Source organism: Lissotriton helveticus, chromosome 10 (genome assembly GCF_964261635.1).
Source record: "Lissotriton helveticus chromosome 10, aLisHel1.1, whole genome shotgun sequence".
NCBI classification, from domain to species: domain Eukaryota; kingdom Metazoa; phylum Chordata; class Amphibia; order Caudata; family Salamandridae; genus Lissotriton; species Lissotriton helveticus.
Window position 1 is genome coordinate 277792154 of NC_136071.1, and position 20418 is coordinate 277812571.

Below are 20418 nucleotides of genomic sequence, written 5' to 3' on the forward strand. Positions count from 1 at the left end.
TTCTAACGGCAGGTTGTGGTGAGAATTTGTTGGGTTTGGATTTGTTAAAAAGATTGCATGCGACATTGTGTTGTTCTCCTTCGGGAGTACATCTTACATTGGGTAAGAAAGTGATCTCTCCAATGTATTTATCTAAAGATCGACATCCACTGGAATTGCGTTCTCTCCCTGATACTCTTTGGGCTACTGGTCCTAATGATGTGGGTCTTTTTGAGATTGCACCCTATGTTGTTACGCTCAAATCGAATGTTAAACTGCCACGTATTCCCCAATATCAGATTTCGAGTGATTGTGAAAGAGCGTTTTTAGCGATTATCTATGATTTGATTGAGAAAGGTGTGATTGAAGAAACGAGAGGTAATGTGTGTAACAGTCCTGTTTTGCCTGTCATGAAACGCACTGACTCTTCTCAGCCAACTGTTTACAGGTTTGTGATCGATCTTTGAGAGGTTAACAAGATTGTTGTGCCACAGTTTCCAGTTGTTCCGGATATTACTGCTTTGTTGACTTTGATTCCTGCTTCAGCTGCCTGGTTTTCAGTCATAGAATTTAAAAATGCTTTCTTCAGTATTCCAATTGCTGAGGAGAGTAGAGATATTTTTGGCTTCTCTTTAGGATGCCGAAGCTTCCGGTTTAAGAGAGCTCCCCAAGGCTGTTGTGAAAGTCCCTCCATTTATAGTCAGGCTTTAAAAACTCAGCTCGATACTCTTGTGTTACCTGCTGGTGCTGCTCTTATACAGTATGTGGATGATCTGTTAGTGGCCGCTGATGATGAGAAAACTTGTAAAGAAGCTACTCTTTCTTTGTTGCGACATTTGTCGGACTTGCATCATAAAGTGTCACCTTCTAAGTTGCAGTATTGTCGCCAAGAAGTGACCTACTTAGGTCATCTCTTGTCAAAGGAGGGAAGAAGGTTGACCCCAGAACGAATTCAAGTGATTGCGCAAATGACTGTACCAAGCACACAGAGAGAAGGGCGTGCTTTCTTGGGTATCACGTCGTATTGTAGACAGTGGATTCCAAATTTCTCTATATTGGCGAAACCTCTGTTGGCTTTGACTTGTAAAGATACACCGAATCCTCTTCCGTGGTCTGACGATTGTCAGAAAAGTTTTTCTGAATTGCGTGATGCGTTGTGTTCTGCTCCAGTGTTGGGTACTCCTGACTACAGTACGCCTTTTACACTCTATGTTCACGAGAGAGAGGGTTGTGCATTGTCAGTTTTGACTCAACAGTTTGGTGATAAGCAGCGTCCATGTGCGTCAACTTTAGATCCGGTAGCTAGAGCGTTGCCAAGCTGTTTGAGAGCTACAGCGGCAGCGGCTGTTTACATCCGACAGTCTGCTGGATTGGTGATGGATAATACATTGGTTGTGATGGTTCCACATGCAGTGGATACTTTATTAAATCGAACCAAGACTCAGCACCTTACTAGTGCGAGGTTGTCGGGTTATGAGTTGACGCTTTTGGCTAGTCATGTGCACATCAAGCGGTGTAATGTATTGAATCCAGCAACATTGTTGCCGATTTCTGTGGATACAGATGGTCAGGAACAGCATGATTGTTTTTTGAGGACGGAAGAGGAAACGAAGGGTAGAGTCGATCTGAAAGACACTCCTCTTTTGGATCCTGATGGTACACTATGGGTTGATGGGTCATGATACAAGCTCCCGAATGGTGATACGACTGCAGCATATGCCGTGACGACATTATGCACAATTGTTGAAACTGCACGAGTGAGCTATAATTCGGCAAAAGCAGCGGAATTGATTGCATTAACGAGAGCGTGTATTCTGTCTGAGGGAAAGAGAGTGAATGTGTATACCGATAGCCAGTATGCGTTTGGGGTTGCACACAGTTTTGGACGTCTGTGGAAAGAAAGGGGATTTCTCACATCCCATGGGACTAAGATTCAACATGGGCAGTTGGTGAATGAGCTTCTTGAGTCACTTACTTTGCCGAAGCAAGTTGCGATTGTGAAGTGTAGTGCTCACCGGAAGGTTACGGATGATGTTGGTCGAGGTAATGCATTTGCGGATGAAGTTGCGAAAGAAACAGCGAAAAATGTGATGAATCGAATGTATGTTGCAGGCCCTGCGAGATGGATTGGTGCAGTTGGAATGTGTGAAGATACGATTGAGAGTGTGAAATCAATCCAGGCTGAAGCTACAGAAAAAGAAAAGAGTGTGTGGAGAGAAACCACGGGTAGATTGGATTCGACTGGTTGTTAGGTTGAGTTATCGGAACACCAAAGATGGATGTTGCCGGATGCGTATGTGCTTGCGGTGGTTACGATGGCACATTGGTTGTCTCACATTAGTGCGAAAGGGATTTGTAAGTTGTTTGCTCCAGTGTGGGAGAATGGTGGAATTCCCAAATGTGCGGAGAATGTGGTCAAGAATTGTATGGTGTGTCTGATGTATAATCCTGGCAAGGGAACTCCAACTCCAGCTGGTCACTTTGCGCCTCCGACGTATCCGTTCGAGGTTCTGCAATTGGATTTTATCCACATGGAAAGGTGCAACAATCTGAAATACATCCTTGTAGTTGTTTGTGCCTTTTCTAGATGGGTAGAGGCATACCCCCTAAAAGATAATACTGCCTCGTCCACAGCTAAAGTCTTGCTCAAAGAATATTTCCCTAGGTTCGGGTTGCCAAGGATGGTGTGGAGTGATAACGGAAGTGAGTTCGTGGGGAAGATCATGAAGAGAGTGTGTGAGGGTTTGGGCATAAAACAAAAGTTCGATGCTGCAAACCATCCCCAATCAGCTGGATTAGTGGAATGTTACAACGGCACTTTGAAGCTAAAGTTAGCCAAAATCCAGGCGAGTTCTGGCCTCCAATGGCCCGATGCTTTGCCGTTGGCACTTTTGTCAACTAGAACTACAGTGCATTCCCGAATCAGACTTAGTTCGTATGAAATTGTCTTTGGTCGACCGGCAAATGTGTGGGGAGTGCCGAGACCAACAAAGTTTAGTGATATTGACTATCCAGTGTTGGTGGACTATTTGTATGACCTAACAGCTAAATTGCGTGTCTTGCATCAACAGGTTCACGATAACCTGTCACCAGCCTCTGTGGACCCAGGTCACACCATCAATCCCGGTGACTGGGTCCTCGTGAAAAACTTTCAGCGGACCAAAAACGAGCAGCCCCGCCGCTGGACCGGCCCCCACCAGGTGCTCTTGTCGACAAGAACCTCGGTGAAGGTCTTCGGGAAGCGGAATTGGGTCCACGGCGTACATTGTAAGAGGGTGCCTTTACCTCTGCCGTACGACCAGTGGATCCGTGAAGGTATTGGTGACTCAGAGACAGAACGGGTGCTGAAGTTCATGCCGTTTAGCGATGCACATCTAGTATGGACAAAGTCTGAACGAGAGGACGGCGACATTTTGCAAGCAGCTGTACCCCCGCATCTGAGATTGGACACCACTGAGCCTGAACTTCTGTTTAAAGATCAGACAGCGCCTGGTAAAGGCCGTCATAATTTACGACCGAGAAACAATGGACAAATAAAAACATAATTTTTACTTTTGTTTTTGGAGAACTGCACTCTCTCATCCAAGAAACTGTTTTGGCCTATTTTTCTTTTTCGAGCTGCCATCCGAGCTCAGCTGTAGGGTCGCGGTATAAAGACTTGGGATTGCAGCCGTGTAGACACAAGGTCGACGGTTCTGGTTGGTCCTAGGGCGTTCCCAGGACTGACAGACGCATTCCTTAGCGGAAGAAAACCAACTGCCGCGAACAGCACGGTTAGAGGATGGAGTCTTTTGTGATGGAGAGAGCTGCCGACGAAATGAACTTTATAATGAAACTGTGTAAATTAATGCATAGCAAATGTTTTCTGATAACATGTGTTCTGATGTTTTTAAGCATGACGTTAGCATTGGTGGGTTGGATTGTTTTCACTACCCAAGTGACTTCTGCACCCACCTCCCAACCTATGTCTTTTCCTACTACTACTTCTTTGCATTCTTTTCATATCTTACCTGAACACGAGCAGATTAGAAGGTCGGAATTTGTGAATAATTCTTTTGTACAGCTTCTGCATCAACACCAGTTGGTAGTGAACACCACTAATTGTTGGGTGTGTGGTCTTATGCCGCATACTACGGATAGAGGTATTCCCTATTTGGTTCTACCGTTTAGTCAGAATGGGTCTCTATGGGCTTTCCAAACGATGTTTATTTATGCCATCGAGGTCTATCCCCTGCCTTCCATGAGAGATAACTCAAGTAATAAAGCCTTGGTGAAGGGAATTACGAATATGAGTAGAGATATCGAAATGTATAGGACTATTCCCAAGGATGAGTTACTAGCATATGTTGGTTGGAATGCAACCGGATATAGTATTAGTCTGGGTGAGAAGCTGAGATGGAAGAGGTCACCTCCGATTTGGATCGTACCCCACCGAGGTCATTTTTGTCTGCAAGGTAATGGCAAGAATCCGAGAGCTCAGTTAGGGAAGAGTGTATGTACTCAGACGTACGTTTTTGCGTCTCAATCTTCCCCACCGTTTTTAGCAGCTAAGGGCACATATTTTGTCTGCTTCAACAGAGCATATACATGGTTGCCCCCTGATTTTTCGGGCACATGTTATGTGGAGTATTTGTTGCCCCCTACGTACACTGCTGCTGCAGATTACCACAGAACGAGAGTTGTTAGAGGTGTCTTCGATCAGGAAGATACCACTGGACAAGAAGTGGGAGACTTCTTTAAGGGTTTCCTGCCGTTTTGGGGACCTATGGTTAACAGTAGGAACATACGCCAATTGACAAGAGTGGTTGAGTCCACCATAAATGAAACTGCCGGTGCCCTTAGTAATTTGACTGCTGAGCTTCAAGCGGATTGTCTTATGACGTTACAGAACCGTATGGTTTTAGATGTCATACTTGCAGATCGAGGTGGAGTATGTAAAGTGATCCAATCGAGTTGCTGCGTTTTCATTCCAGATAATGCTCCTACAGTATACGAGGCTATTTCCAGACTGCATAAGATCTCCGAGTCTATACATGTGGATAAAGGAGATTGGTCGTTGACTGGATGGTTTTGGGGACTGTTATCCACTTGGGGATGGAATATTCTGATGGTCATTGGTACGGCTTAAGTGATTCTTTTTCTGTGTTGTCTTTGTGTACAGTGTGGTCCTGCCATATGTGGCCTTTGTGCTACTACGTGTGTAAGGAGACCGCCTGTCTCGAGAGAAGTACAGAGAGATAGAATGATGCTCCAGCAGCACCTAAATGATCTGATGAATATTGACATCGATTCAGATACAGACTGAGTGATTGCCTATGTAAGGGCAAAAGGAGGGTCTGAGGTTCTGTGAATTCTGAACCCGTGGGTTCTATTTTGTGTATGGCAGCCATCTTGTGGTTGCCCTCACATAGGCCGATGACTGTGGCTGAACTAGTTTTTTAAGGACATGTACACCTTAGCTCGAGTTCGTGCTGCCTCCTCTTTGACCTGAGTGAACTGACCCTGTTGCCTGAAGCTGACCTTGTTAAACCAGTTCCTGCCCTTTAGCTGATCAAGATTAAGGATTAGAGCACAGGACATCATAAAGTTTTACTGCACACAAACATGCCTTATCCTACTTCTATCTGTTTCTGTTTCTTCTTTTATGGTCTGATTACGATATGGGTTGTGGTCCTTTTTATTATGGGTTTGTCCGGCTTGTCTAAAGAAGAATGTTGGGTTTGTTCAATGATTGATTATGGGCCGGACAACTGTAAAATGGGTTTGTCGTCATGCAATACTTTCATTGTGGAAACATGTGATTGGTTAAACTGTAAACAAAGAATGTTTGCCTGAAGCATAATGTTTGGCATAAAAAGGGATGACTTGCTTTGTAAAGTTGAGCAGTCTCCTGAGAACTCATACCGTGATGATTTCTAGGACTTCTGTTACTGGCTGCAGCCAATAAATTTGATCTTTGACGCCACTCAGAAGTATCCCGTGTCTTTGTATTCTAAGACAGGTGAACCCGAAGACTTTGGGCGTGCCCCTGGCGCCGCTGGGTTCTAAAACCCGGTTCTTCACAGTGACTCTGCTGCTCGCTCGATTGCAGGCTCGCCCCTGCTTCTTCCACTCGATTGTTCCCGCCTCGCTGCGAGGGACGCCGCCTCTATGCTGGTCCTTGTGAGGGCACCAGCTAGCGGTAAACTTTTCCCGGTCCTTGGATAGGCTGAACCGCTGCTCCGCTCCCGCTGGCTTTTCCCTTTTTTCTGACGCCGGTTGCTGACTCTGCTTCCATGCCTGCTGTCCCGACACCCAGGTGCAGTTGCGATGCTGGGCAGAACGCAGAAAACTTCCAAGGCAGCTGCTCTCGTCGTCAATGTGAATGGGTCCACGCCGTACACCTGGCGTTCGTCCAGCACCCACTCCTGTCCCGGCCCCCGCTTCTCGATCTGCTCAGATCTCCACTTTTCGATCTCAACTCTCTGCTTGATCCTGGGAGAATGGGCTAATCCTTCTGTTTCCACCGGCCTCTGCTGCGCCTTCGGGAGACTCCTTGGTGTCCTCGGCGACCGCAGATCCGTCTGTAGTAACAGTGCCATCCGGACCGTCCTCACACACACGCATACACCTCAGGGGCGGGGCAGCCCCTGAGTATAAATAAATGGGCGCGAGACCGCTCGGGGTCTTCGGCCCTAGCCTGCAGCTAGAGTGTACGTGTATTCATTTGCAAAGTTAGTCAGGCCCCACTCTGCGGCCTAGGTTATCACGGCCCCTGCGCTCTCGCGCTACACTGGCGACGAGGTGGGTCTCGTCCCACGCCTCGCCCCCGCAGAAGCACACCGCCGGGCCCGCCCCTGCATGGAGGGCTCACGCCTGCGGCGCTTGAGCCTTCGGCGCGCGGCCAGCTGTCCCGGGTGCCCACCCGCCTGCCCTGTCGCCTGGCAGGCCTGCCGAAGTCCAGCTGCCCAGACATTGCATGCGCGCCAGGTCATGGCGCAGAGGTGTGTGCGGCCCCGCCCGGTCTCGCGGATACAGTGAAGTGCCCTGCCGCGGTCGGCGCTCAGAACTGCCGAATTGCCTCCCGCTCTGTCCCGCTTCCTGCGCTGACCCTCGTGCGCATCGGAGGGACTGGATCGGCCCCCGCGCCCCTCCCGCATCGCTATTAGAGCACGACCTTCACAAAAAAAGAGAAAGGAGGTGATACGTGCTCAGGCTGCCGGCCCACGCACGTGCTCAGACCATGCCCAGCTACAACAAAGGGCAGTCGCTGTGCCCTTCAACCAGTGGGCAACACCTCAAGACCCTCGCATCACCTGCACAACACGTGCATGGGGGACAGATACCCATACTAAGCGCCAGCAGAGCACCAGCGCTGCAAGGCCACAGCCTCCTGCACTCAACCACCGCTACGCCCAGCGAGAGGGTGCCCCACCAGGCTGCAAGTGCCCAGTGGCCAGATAAGGCACAATTCACAGCGCGGATAGGACGCGGAGGAGCCCCGCCCACGCTCCTCTCAGAGTAGGGCATGGTCAACAACAACAGACGTCTGCCACGTGCCCACTCACCCGGCAGCATGAACGTGCAACCAGGGGGAAACGGAGGCACAACTGCAGCCCCAGCGACACAGCAGGCCCCAGCGACTCAGCAAGCTCCGCAACCGACTGGACCGCAGCATGTCGCGCCACCCCCAGGAGGCACGAATACCCCAGGCCCTGCAGCAGCCACCACACCTGCCCCTCCCGGCCATGGGTTGGCAGCTCCTCTCGCACCATTCAGCGAGCTCTCGGACCCGTTTACAGCGGCGGCGCGATGGCGCTTGTGGATAGGCCGCCTTGACCACTATTTTGTGGGAGTAAGAGAAACGGACGGGAGAGTGAAGCGCTCACTGCTGATGTGCTATGGTGGGGACGAACTCTACGAACTATTTGAGATGCTGCCAGACAGAGGCGAAGCCCATGACTACGACGCGGCGGTCACTGCGCTGAATCGATATTTTGACCCACGGGTGAACCCAGACTACGAATGGTTCAAGCTATGCCAGGCGCGGCAAGGCGAATCGGAATCCATCGACACATTCTACGCAAGGTTGAGAAAGCTTGCGACGGCCTGCGAATTACCAGACCAGAGACTAGAGATACATGCGCAACTCATCCAGGGTTGCAGGTCAGTGCAACTCAGGCGCCTCATCCTCAGGCAACCGAGAATATCCCTGGACGAAATCCTCGTTCTAGCAAGGTCACACAAGCTCTCCAATGCCAGGGCAGATGAAATGCAGGCTGCCCTGAACCGTCCCGGAGTAGCGGCAAAGACACCAACCATCAAGGAGGAACAAGTGAACGTGGTCTGCCGGTGACCACCTACAGCAAGAGGGAACACGCCAACTACGCCACGTGCTACATGCGGAAACTGCGGCATGGACCACCCAGCAGGAGGGAGATGCTTCGCAAAAGACAAAATATGCTCAAACTGCGGGAAACCTAATCACTTCGCGAAAGTGTGCCGCAGCAGCGGTGGTCACTGCCCTGGGCCAAGCATGAGGGGCCCTGTCTATGCTGTGCGACAGCTGTCATTGGAAGACCCTGAACCTTGCAGTGACGCCTCACGATTGACGTTCCACCTGGAGGATGACGACGACAACGTTTTCTTTGTGTCGTTCGTAGGAAGAGAGGGGTCAAGGAGACGGCCACCCCCCATGTGTGAGATCTCCATAGCCGGCTCCCCAGTACAGGCTCTGATTGACACCGGAGCCTCGGTAAATGTAACGGACAGCATCCAGTACGAAAAACTGTCTCCACGTCCACCGTTAGCGCCATCGAAAGCGAAGATCTATACCTACGACAGCGATGACCCGCTCCCCCTGAGAGGAGTAATAGAAGTAGTGGCGGCATGCAATGGCCAGGAGGTGAAGACGAGATTTCACATGACGGGAGGAAAGCGTGGCACGCTGCTCAGCTGCCATACTGCCGAAGATCTCCAGCTGGTGTTCTTTGCACGCCAAGTGCATGAGCTACACGCAGACGCGATGCTGAAAGACTTCCCTACACTGTTTCAAGGACTTGGCCGCCTAAAGGGAAAGACTTTCAAGCTACACATAGACCATACAGTGAGGCCAACGGCGTTGAGACACAGACGGGTGCCATTTCACCTGCGACCACAAGTGGAGGAGGAGTTGTGGAAGCTCGAGGAGTTAGGTGTCATAGAGAAGGTGTCAGGCCCGACGCCTTGGGTTTCACCTCTTGTGGTTGCCCCGAAACCCAAGCAACCTGGTGCCATACACCTATGCGTGGACATGCGCCTCCCCAATAAAGCAGTGAAGAGAGAAAGACATCTGACGCCCACGATGGACGACATCGTAGCGGATCTAAATGGAGCCCGTTGGTTTTCGAAACTAGATCTGAATGCCGGGTACCACCAGCTCGAGCTACACCAGGACAGCTGCAACATAACCACCTTCTCTACACACGTCGGCCTTCGGAGGTACAAACGGCTAAGCTTTGGTGTTTCATCTGCCGCCGAAGTTTTTCAAAATGCCATAAGGGAGACACTGTTGGGATTGTCGGGAGTCATAAATTTAAGTGACGACATCCTGGTCTTCTCAAAGATACTTAAAGAACACCACATACACCTTCGGGCCACCCTACAATGCCTGGCCTCACCTTACATCGAGCCAAGTGCTCCTTCAACAAAGAATCAGTAGAGTTCTTTGGGTATATTTTCTCGAGGGATGGACTTCAAGTGGACCCGAAAAAGGCCGAAGCAATAAGATCAGCGCCGAAACCAACATCTGCAACGGAGGACAGGAGCTTCTTAGGGATGGCCACATACTGTGGCCGCTTCATCCCTGGCCTAGCATCCCTCTCGGAACCCTTAAGGGTGCTGACCAAAGCAGGACAGCCATGGACGTGGTCCGCAAAGGAGGATGAAGCATTTACAGCGGTCAAGAACGCATTGATTGACGACAAGGTAATGGCATATTTCAGGCGCACAAAAGTGGTTGTAGAAGCGAGCCCGGTCGGTCTCGGAGCTGTCCTGATGCAAGAGACGGAAGCCCATGAATGGGTGCCCACCGCCTATGCCACTCGAGCATTGACCGCCACGGAAATGAGATATGCGCAAATCGAGCGCGAGGCGTTAGCTATTAAGTGGGCGTGCCAGCATTTCCACCTGTACCTATATGGCCACGAGTTCAAAGTCGTCACCGACCACAAACCTCTGGTGCCACTATTCGTGGGGACGGCCAGGCTTGCCACTCCCTGCATCGAGAGGTGGGCTGCCCAGCTGCAGACATACCGTTTCGAGGTCACTTACCGTCCCGGAGCAGACAACCCGGCAGATTTCCTGTCACGACACCCAGGCACGGCTACCCATGACCAGGTGATGGAGGACACAGAGGAGGTCAAGGAATTTGTGAGAATGCTGCCGCAGGAGGCGTGCCCCGCAGCCCTCACTCTGGAAGCCCTTGGCAAAGCCACGGACGAAGATGAATGCCTCAACCGGGTGAAAAACACACTCACCAACCGAAGCTGGAAACACTTCCTAGACGGGGTCAGTGCCCTCACAGCCACGGAACAGCAATTCAGACAACAAATATGGAGAGCACAGAGCGAACTCAGTGTGGGACCTCACAGGATAGTTCTACGGCACGGCGATTGTGATTCCATCCAGTCTACAGAAAGAAGTGGTTCGCCTAGCCCACCAAGGTCATCAGGGAGCGTCAAAAACCAAGGCGCGGCTGCGCAGCAAAGTATGGTTCCCCGGACTGGATGCTGCGGTAGAAGAGGAGGTCCGCAACTGTCACTCTTATACAATCACTGGCCAGGACCCAGCTCCGCATCCTGTGATCACTGAAGACCCGTGTCATGAGTCGTGGTCTAAACTCAGCGTGGACTTTGGGTCATTCCCAGACGGGCGTCACACGCTAGTGGTAATAGACTCATACTCCCGCTTCCCAGTGGTGGAGGTGGTACCATCCACCGCATTCACACACGTGAAGAAAGCAATGGAACGAATATTTGCCATGATGGGCCTACCTGAGGTAGTAAGGTCAGACAACGGCCCACCCTTTCAAGGAAGAGAGTTCCAGACCTACCTGGTGGCCACAGGATTCATCACCGGAAGATCACCCCGCATGGGCCCCAAGCCAACGGGGAAGTCGAGAGGTTCATGCGAACATTGAACCGAGCGCTCCAGATTGGCGTAGAAAGAGGTGAAGATGCAGAAGAATGTCTGTCCCAGTTTTTGTGCGCATATCGGCAAACCCCTCACTCCACCACCCGATGCGCCCCGGCACATCTGCTGTTCAAGAAAATACCAAGAGACTGCGTTCCGAACGGCCCCTCCTGGTGTCCGCCAGAGCAAGACCAGAACGCCACCCAAAACAGGAGGAGACGCACCAATGAAAGAGCCAGTCGGGCCAGGAGAGCCCAGCCCAGGTCCCTGGTGGTCGGCGACAAAGTTGTCCTCAAGAACCGTCACCCACACTGGAAGTACGACACCGCTTATGAGCCTGAAACGTGGGAGATTGTGAACATTCAAGGCACCATGATATCCGTGGGAGAGGTGTGGCGCTGCGGCCAGGGCGACTGACGCTGGAATCTGGGGACCACGGTTCGATCCCCGGCTCCGGCGGCAGGTTAGCCCAGCACCATGTGACTCTGGGCAATAGCTCGCTTAATCTTCCCGACGGCCCCCCAGCGCCTAGAGACCCTTACGGGTGATTGTGCGCTTTACAAATGTGGACTTTACTTTTACTTTACAACCCGAGGCACGAGAGCAGTCACACGAAATGTGTTGTGGTTCAAACGCGTCCCTCGAGAGTGTGACGAAGCCAGCCAAACATCTGAGGAAGCGGAGCATGAGGGCAGTGGTGATGCTGACAACGGAGTGCCGACAAGCCAGAGAGGAGGGGAAACATCCCCACCGAGACCTGAACAAGAGAACAACGATACCCTGGAAGGCAGCTCAAGAGAAACCCCAGACCCAGGAAGGCAGTCCAGAGAGGAGAGAGCGATGGAGAGTCAACGGAGCCAAAGGTACCATCTCAGGCCTAACCCGACTCCCAGCCAAAGACTCAAGGACTACGCATGGGGTCTGGGTTCCCTCCAGAGACTTCCATGACCGGGACTGTTGATCCGTGAGTTTGGAGGGATGTAGTAACGGTGCCATCCGGACCGTCCTCACACGCACGCACACACGCATGCACCTCAGGGGCGGGGCAGCCCCTGAGTATAAATAAATGGGCGCGAGACCGCTCGGGGGCTTCGGCCCTAGCCTGCAGCTAGCGTGTACGTGTATTCATTTGCAAAGTTAGTCAGGCCCCACTCTGCGGCCTAGGTTATCACGGCCCCTGCGCTCTCGCGCTACACTGGCGACGAGGTGGGTCTCGTCCCACGCCTCGCCCCCGCAGAAGCACACCGCCGGGCCTGCCCCTGCATGTACGTTTATTCATTTGCAAAGTTAGGTTATCACGGCCCCTGCGCTCCGGCGCTACACCGTCCTTGGCGAGCTCCTCTCTGCAGCGATGGATCCCAGGCACCAGGTATTCTGCTCTGACTGGGGGGTTCATGTGCCCATATGGGGACCTATACCCCCATATGAATCCCCCAGCCGTTTGCCGCCTCCCTCTCGGATTGGGTGGCTAGCAGCTAGTTTGGGCAACCAATCCAGTGCTCCCCCTTTTCACGGGCAAGCGGGGGTGGTTCCCGCCTCCAAGAGGCGTTTGACACAGGCCCCTATCGGGTGGGGCTTCGCCTCCTCGGCCAGTGTTCAGACACAACTGTTGCTGCTGTCCTGGCTGCTGCCTTTGATTAAACCAACTTCTTCTTGTTTTGCCAAACGCCTCTTATCTTTTAATTTTTTCATGGTAAATTCATATCCGAGAAGCAGTGTTTTTTCAACCTATATGTTTTGTGCCTTACTAATGCCCTATCTGCATCAAGAGCAATTCTTCAGGACAAGAGCTCTCTACTAGCTGCACCATCTTATGCTACCTCTTGTTAGTGGTGTTTGAGTGCGTGTTTAAGCACGAAACATGCTTGAAACTAGCAACAACTATTTTGTTGCCAGTTAGGGCTGGACTGTTCCCATGAGAAGCAGGGTCAAGACTGATTTGTATATGGCTGGGTCTAAACTGGGGTGGCACTGTGAGCAAAAGAACAATGGATCTCTTGACTGGGGTGTTTGATGTGTTCCACATTCCGTCCATCATTTGTGTGTCTTTTGTTTAGTTGTAAGCCATAGCTGAAGAAAGAAAATAAATTCACATCTCCATTAAACTTCCTTTCTCTTCTTGGCATTGCCTTTGACAGTCTCTGAGTTCAGAGGTCACAAAGGTTGTGCCAGGAATCACAAGGAGCAAGCAATGTTTCACAGCTGAGACCACTGAAGAACCCTAAATGATGCCCATGGATATGGGTGAGTCTGTTCCCTTGCCTTTAAAACCCTTTTCAGCTTCACCTGTGAAAGGATGAAAGGGAAACAGCAAGAAGACTGTCTTTTGAGGTCGCCTACCTCCAATCTATTATCAAGCTCATATATTTCAGTTTACCTCCTTGGTGAAACCTCACTTATCAGACACAAATGACCTGAGGTGTGCTATCCTTCCAAGATCCAAAGAGGGAAGGTGGAAGGCCGCGTCAAACAACAGCACACAGATGATTTCTTGACCAAGCCAGTAGTTCTCAGGTGAGAAAGGTGGTGGGCTGGAACTACTAGATTCTATGAAGGAGACCGATCCAAAAAAGAGACCCCATCAGAGGGAAAAGTCCTTCCCCTAAGGAAGGTCCTCTTTCACTGCAGGGGAATCTCGAGCTTCAAAGTCAACGTGAACTGCTAATGGTCAATGAATCCATTCTCTTTGAAAGTAACAGAAGATATGCTACAAAGCCAAACGAACCAAATATTCCACAGCACTTGCGCAACACCACAAATGCCACACACTGCAAAGACCACTATCCCACAAAATAAATTATCCACAAAGCATACACATGTGCTAAAAAGCATAAAATTCCACTACAAACAGCACAACATACGCACCATACGACAACAAACAGCAATACACACAACACTACATGCAACACCAGACACAGCATCCAACCCCAGGCACAGAGCACAACACACAAAATGTAAAATTACATATGACACAAAGTAGAACTCAAAAGTCTCCTTTTACTCAGTTTGTTTGGAAATTCCTGGGGACAGTTAACTTAAACGGACAGACGCAGGGGCGTAATGCAGGTCCCTGCAGCCACAGAGGGGCATCCAACCCTTCAGGCCCCTCCTGAACCCTTTAGGTGGACCCAAATCAGCTCAAAGCCAATGGATAGCTGTGAGATATGGCAGACACCGGGGCCATTCTTCACATTCCACACAGCTGCCCCGTCGTTTCGCATTACTCCACTGGACATACATAACATGAACAACATTTTCAAGAACAACATTAGTGACTTGGCAGCATGGCCCCAATCAGAGGCAAAATGATGGGAGAGGGAATACAGAACCTAAATTTTGGATGTCAGTGTTGCGACGGACACACCTTTATGCTGTGGCAAAGTTCATTCTTAGCAAGGCAGCAGTTAAAAAGAATAACAAAGGGACCAACTCTACTTAGCTGCACATTGGAACAACAGCGACTCACCCGTTCCCAGCTCAGATGTTGCACAGATTATCCAGCAAGAACATCTCTAATGAGACAACTTCTCTCCATTGCAAAAATCGAGAAAAAAGAAAACCAGCCTCAGAGCCGTTCCAGTCCGTCGAAGCCCGGGTTACAAAGGGTCTAGACTCGGTCAAGGACGCACCAGAAGGAAGCTACTCGGTGAACGCGGAACCGCCAATCTCTGAATCCCGTCGAGTCCCACAGACAAATTTATCAACGTGCGAACTTTCCCCGTGCTACTCCAGACTGTGTTCGAAAAATAACAAAATTTGTGTTTTTATTTTCACTTGAAATAAAGGATTGTGAATGCGCAGCTATTTGCCACTGATACACGTTTGCCTGACACGAACGGGACAGACATGTTACACATGCATGACGTGCTTTACAGCCCTCCGGGAGCGCTGGGGCATTAAGAGGAGGGTGACCAGAAGGGGACACAGGATTTTTCATTAGTTCAGCTTGTTTTCTTCCCTCGCGCACTGGGAGGGAAACGGCAGCAGCAGGGGCTCCCACGACATACAGCTGCGGGATGCACTGAGGCGAACGCGCTCCCTCAAGTCTAAATGAGGCCGTGCAATCTGACGGACGTCACGCGCAGTTCAGTCATGTCAACGATGTAACCGCTGCAACTCCCCCGGCAAGCAACCTTAACATGGAGCCGAAATATTACTGGCAAGGCCCAAAGGACGCGTCCGCCCACATACTACATTAATGAGCATTTGTGCGAGACTGGCACTGGTGGGTATCACCAGCAGCCGCCTCGGTGGGTTTTATATTTTATTTATTTATTTATAATTAAGCTGATATCGCGCACAGCTACCCACAATGGGTTTCCCGGCGCTAGGGATAGACTTTAGAAGAAAAGGAGGTAGTTGCATCTAAATTGATAAACACAGCAGGCTATGAGGCACGTTGAGAAAAAAGCCAAGTTTTCAAAGCCTTACGGAAGCAAAACAAGTTGGTTCAAAGGTCACTCGTGTCACATTTTGTGTTCTACATGTCACGGGTTCGAATGCCCCCTATCCGGCTAACCATCCTCTGAGGTCGATTAATTGTTATTAATTGTGACTGCTCTATTAATATACACACAGCTCACATTTTACAGCATTCAAATAAATAAATAAATGCCAAGTCCTTACCATGCATTATCTGCACATTCTAAATTTTTGTTGTTTTTGCAAACCTATATAGCGCGAACTCGACCGGAAGGTATTGGAGCGTTTTACATGAGCACCGTATTTACATTACACATTCAGGCACGGAGAGATTAAGTGATTAGCAGGATGCCCGAGGCCCCGCAGTATCGCAGAGGACAGCAGACAGCCAGCCCATCCTGGGTGGGCGGCGTGAGGGACAGGGTAGGGGGCGGGGCTATGGGTATATAGGGGTGGCCCCTCCTCCCACGCGCTCTCTTTGCCTGCTGCCCCCTCTCCCGCCAGGTCGCATCCTTGGCTGCTACCAGGCCCTTTCAGCCGCTCCGGCCGTAGCCAGTCCCCTCCCCGTCCAGGTCCCTTAGAACCCCCTTTGTCATCTCCCCTCCCCACCGCTCACCCGCTGAAAAAGGGGGGAAGTGGGGAGGGGGACTGTATTAATGTTTGTTTTCTTGTTGCAGGAGGAGTTACAGGGCGATCCCGATACAGGAAAGGAAAGGCGCAGGAACAGGACCTGAAGCCTCCAGTGCTAAGCGCACCGTGCATAAGTCATACATGCTCCAAGGGGTCCTTCTTGGGAACTTGGAGTACGACGGCGCCCCGTTAGTCCTTAGGGCGGTTGTAAACCTGAACAACCGGGGGCTTGCCTTATAGGCTCCGCCCAGCTGGGGAAGGTGTGAGTCTCTCTCCCTTGTCCAGAGGGCGGAGTTGGTGGACGATAGGTTCACCGGTGGGAGGAGTAAATCTCCTCCCAGGTACAACACCGGGCTATGGCCGCTGGCGTTTCTCTTGGCTGAACTTCAGGTGCCCTGCAACGAGGGCTTGGGGGTCGGACGGGATCGACTGTAAGATAACCCACCATTTATTTGTATATCAAATAAACCTGCAGCTTCATCTTTCCAATATCATTGTGTCTGTGTATTATTGTGGAATATTGTGGGGCTGTGGGCGGCGGTGTACCGATGGAGATACTATGCCCAGAATCACAGGATGTGGACGCGACCTCGAGGCTCGAACCCTGGTTTCCAGCACCTTTATGAAATCTATTGGCTTTGTCAATGTTTTTTTTTTTTTAGCCATGCTGTACAGCAGTGTGGTTGGCCGCATCATACCACTTTTTGGGAGGAGGTTGGAAGGGACCACTAAGGCGATGGACATTGAAAGAAACATTGTGAGAGGAGGGGGTAGGGGGAGAGATGGCCTGCAAACATATGCATTCTTGTGGAGTGCTGTCACAAAAAAAAAGTAGCTTACAAAGAGGAGCAGTGGTAGGGCACTGGGAAAAGAGCAGTACTTGGGCCATGCTCCAGTGGAGTGTCAAACACACCAGAGGAAGAGAAGCCGGCAATCGTTAACCAAAGTGAAGCAAGTAAGTGAGAGTGACGATGAAGCCAACCAATGGTAAGAAATGGGTGAGCTCCAAGCCCCCTGAAAGTAAACATAATGTCTCGCAAGCAACTGTGATTGTGCTGTCTCTGGTGAGACCTAAACAAGTGGTAATAATTACAGCTGCAATTGTGCGATAAAGCTTTCTATATGAATAATAAAATATTATTATTTTCTACTTTATTTATTTGTTCTATGCACTTTTACAACTGGTTCTCATCTGTATGATACTTGCCTGTAGGTACTGTACCATGTTTCACTGCGCTAGTGAGAACGCTTTGTTGAACTTGGCATCCTTGGTGTTGTTTTTAGCAACTTTTTTCCTTCCATCGTCCTTTTTTTTCTGCCATCATTTTTCTGGCTTTAGGATTCTGCACATTTTACCACTGCTAAACAGTGCTAAAGTGCTTGTGCTCCATCCATTAAACATGGTATCATTAGCTTACACACAATTGGCACTTTTAATTTGCTTGTAAGTCCCTAGTAAAGTGGTACTACATGTACCCAAAGCCTATAAATTAAACGCTAATGTGGGCCTGCAGCCCTTATTATGCCATCCACTTAAGTAGCCTTTTAAACATGCTAACCGCTTCCCATTGCAACCTGTGTTCAGTTTAAACTGCCATTTCGATTTGGAAAAATAAACATTTTACCAGGCTTGAACCTTACTTTTTAAATACTTATAAGTCACCCATAGGGTAGGCCCTAATAAGGGTGCAGTGTGTTTAAAAAATTTGACATGTACTTTTGACCTTGTTATGCCCTGGTTGTAAAAATCTCTTAAATTCATCTTTCACTACTGCACAGCCTTCTTCTCCCATAGAAAAACATCACTTACACTTGGGAGCACGTAGGAATGTCGAGTTTGGTCATTAACAAATTGTAATTTAAACCCCTCTTTAATGGTAAAGTTGAATTTTATGTCTGAGTTTCACTTTTAGAAAGTTGGCATTTTTTGTCCCAGCCATTTGGTGCCTGCGGCCTGTATTCTGGATCACACAATTAGGTGTAGCTGGAAGTTGGTCTTTGTGTATTGCTGACAGACAGTGAGATGTCGGGGAAATAGGTGTTGGCAGGATGGGCCATCTCTGACTAGATAGGGGAACGGAGGTGTCACCTACCACACTTGCATGTCACAAAAGCTCTTTCTGAGCAAATTCACAGAAGGTTTGACACTAGTCTTGTGTGTTCCCGTTAAGGTGATGCCAGGGCAGGGAGGCAGGAAACTACAAGGACCTCTAGGGGTGGAAACCTATAGAAGCTTCTCCTGCTTCAAAGCTGGCACCAGGTATAAATATTGGACTCTCAGACCCACATCTTCTGTAGACCTCTGGACCTGTGGATTCTCAGGACTGCTGTGCTGCTTTGCGGGAAGGACTGCTACTCTGTTGCCTTGCTGGACGGCTGCCTGAGTGAGAAGGAATTGGCCTGAATCTTGGACTCAGGACTACCAGAGTGACTCCAAGGGTTGGTTGGCTGGCCTCCTTCATAGAGCATCAGGGATAGAAAAGGCTCCGACCATCTTGAACCCAACACCTGCACTTTACCTGCTGTGAGTCTTTCCTCTCCAAGTGGTGCCATCCCAGTCCTGAACCCTTGGAATTTGGTCTGAAGGTCTGCCAGCCCAACTATGGTCTCTTGGGCAGAACTGATGCAGCGCAATGCAAAATAAAAAAATCCTGAAAAATAGAATGCTCATATTAGGTAACACAATCTGTATATTTTCATAAAATGCCTACTCAATCTTTGTTGGCACAATGGGTGTATTTTCAAGTTAAATAAAGCTGATATTTTTTATGAGAATACATGACGATTGAGGTACAACTTGTGCGGAGATACCTCATGTACTTTGATAATTTTTCATGACCTTCTGATGACATTTCACTTCTGTTGTATGAGGTCTGAGCCTTAAAGAATGGGCTCAAGTCAGAAATATGTCTGCGGTCTAGACCTATAAGATCATTGTTTCCTAAGTTCTAGCTCTATTGTCTCAGAACATTACCCTCTCATATGTCCTCCTCGTCCCAGTCCTTACTATGTGAGGCAATCCTGCCTCACATCAGTCCAATTAAAAACATTTTTTTTTTTAATCTTTACCATATAAGCCCCTCCCACCCACCGCCATGCCTGTTTTTTTTGCTGTCCAACATGGCGGTTGGAGCATTGGTGTTTGCTGTGCCTTGTTTTGTTCCTATTGCTGCCAGTTCATGCAGGGGGGCTACGATGCAGTAGGTAGTTATAGTTAGGACCATGTTTGCAAAGGAAACATTTTTTTTTTACTTAACTATAACTTTGGCCTTGTTTGATCAATCTTCATGACATTTTCCCAACTTATGGGCCGATTACGTTCTTGTTAGGAAGGGCTCCGTATGGGATTCGGTATTATCGAATCCGATTCGGAACCCTTGTTTCCTACCGAATCGTACTGTTTTCCCAACAACCGATTATGATGCCCGGAATACATTCGAGCAGACTGAATCGGTACGGAAAGTCATCCAGACAGCCCAAGTCATTCAGAGCCGATTCGTATAGCTCTATGGACACAGTTTGCGGATGAGCAGCTGCGATGACCAATTTGGACACCCCTTCCAATTCGGTTTGCCTGAGACAAAATGGCTGCCAAAATCTGCCTTTGGGGTCCTGTAGCAGGCCCCACTTCATCTGGGGCATTCCAAATCGATCCCATGGTGGTACCCAAGGGACCCCCTTTCCAACCATGCACAATGTGGCAGGCACCAAGAGGTGCCCGCCGCAGGCTGCACGATTTCCCCAACCAACCCTTTCTTCAATGGGAGTCTGTGTATTCATTCAGGCTCACATTGAAGTCAATGGGAGTCCGACCAAATTGTATCCGGAAGCATTCAGATGCATCGAAATTGCTCAGTTGGACTCCCCCGATTCGAGTTGTTAGGAAAGCATTCCGGAACTTTCCGGAACCGATTCGGTAGGAATGCTTCCTGGCGATATCTTAATCGGGCCCAAAGCGTCAAGGTAAGTTTTGTGTGTGTTGGAAATGGCCCTTTTTGCAGGGTTATCCCCAAGCGTTTTGGTTCGTCCTCCTTTAGTTTTTTCTGACCTGTGGTTGTTGGCTATAGGACTCAGCACTTTACGACTGCTGATCAGTGCTATGGTGCATATGCTCTCTGTATTTAAATTGCAATGGTGATTGGTTATCCATGATTTGCAGATTTGTTTTACCAGTAGGTCCCTAGTAAAGTGCACTGAGTGTGCCAGGGCTGATGATTCAAATGCTACTATTGGTCC

At 49.6% G+C, this 20418-nt stretch overlaps 1 protein-coding gene across 1 annotated transcript in view; it reads right to left on the reverse strand.

The window, feature by feature from the left end:
- The window catches only part of GJC2 (gap junction protein gamma 2), a 643979-nt gene extending 629361 nt beyond the window's left edge, over nucleotides 1-14618 (reverse strand). Inside the window, exon 1 of the mRNA XM_078665300.1 lies at nucleotides 14597-14618. The gene's annotated coding sequence lies outside the window, so the exon portion shown is untranslated. The remainder of the gene's footprint in view (nucleotides 1-14596) is intronic.
- Between the last annotated feature and the right edge of the window lie 5800 nt (nucleotides 14619-20418).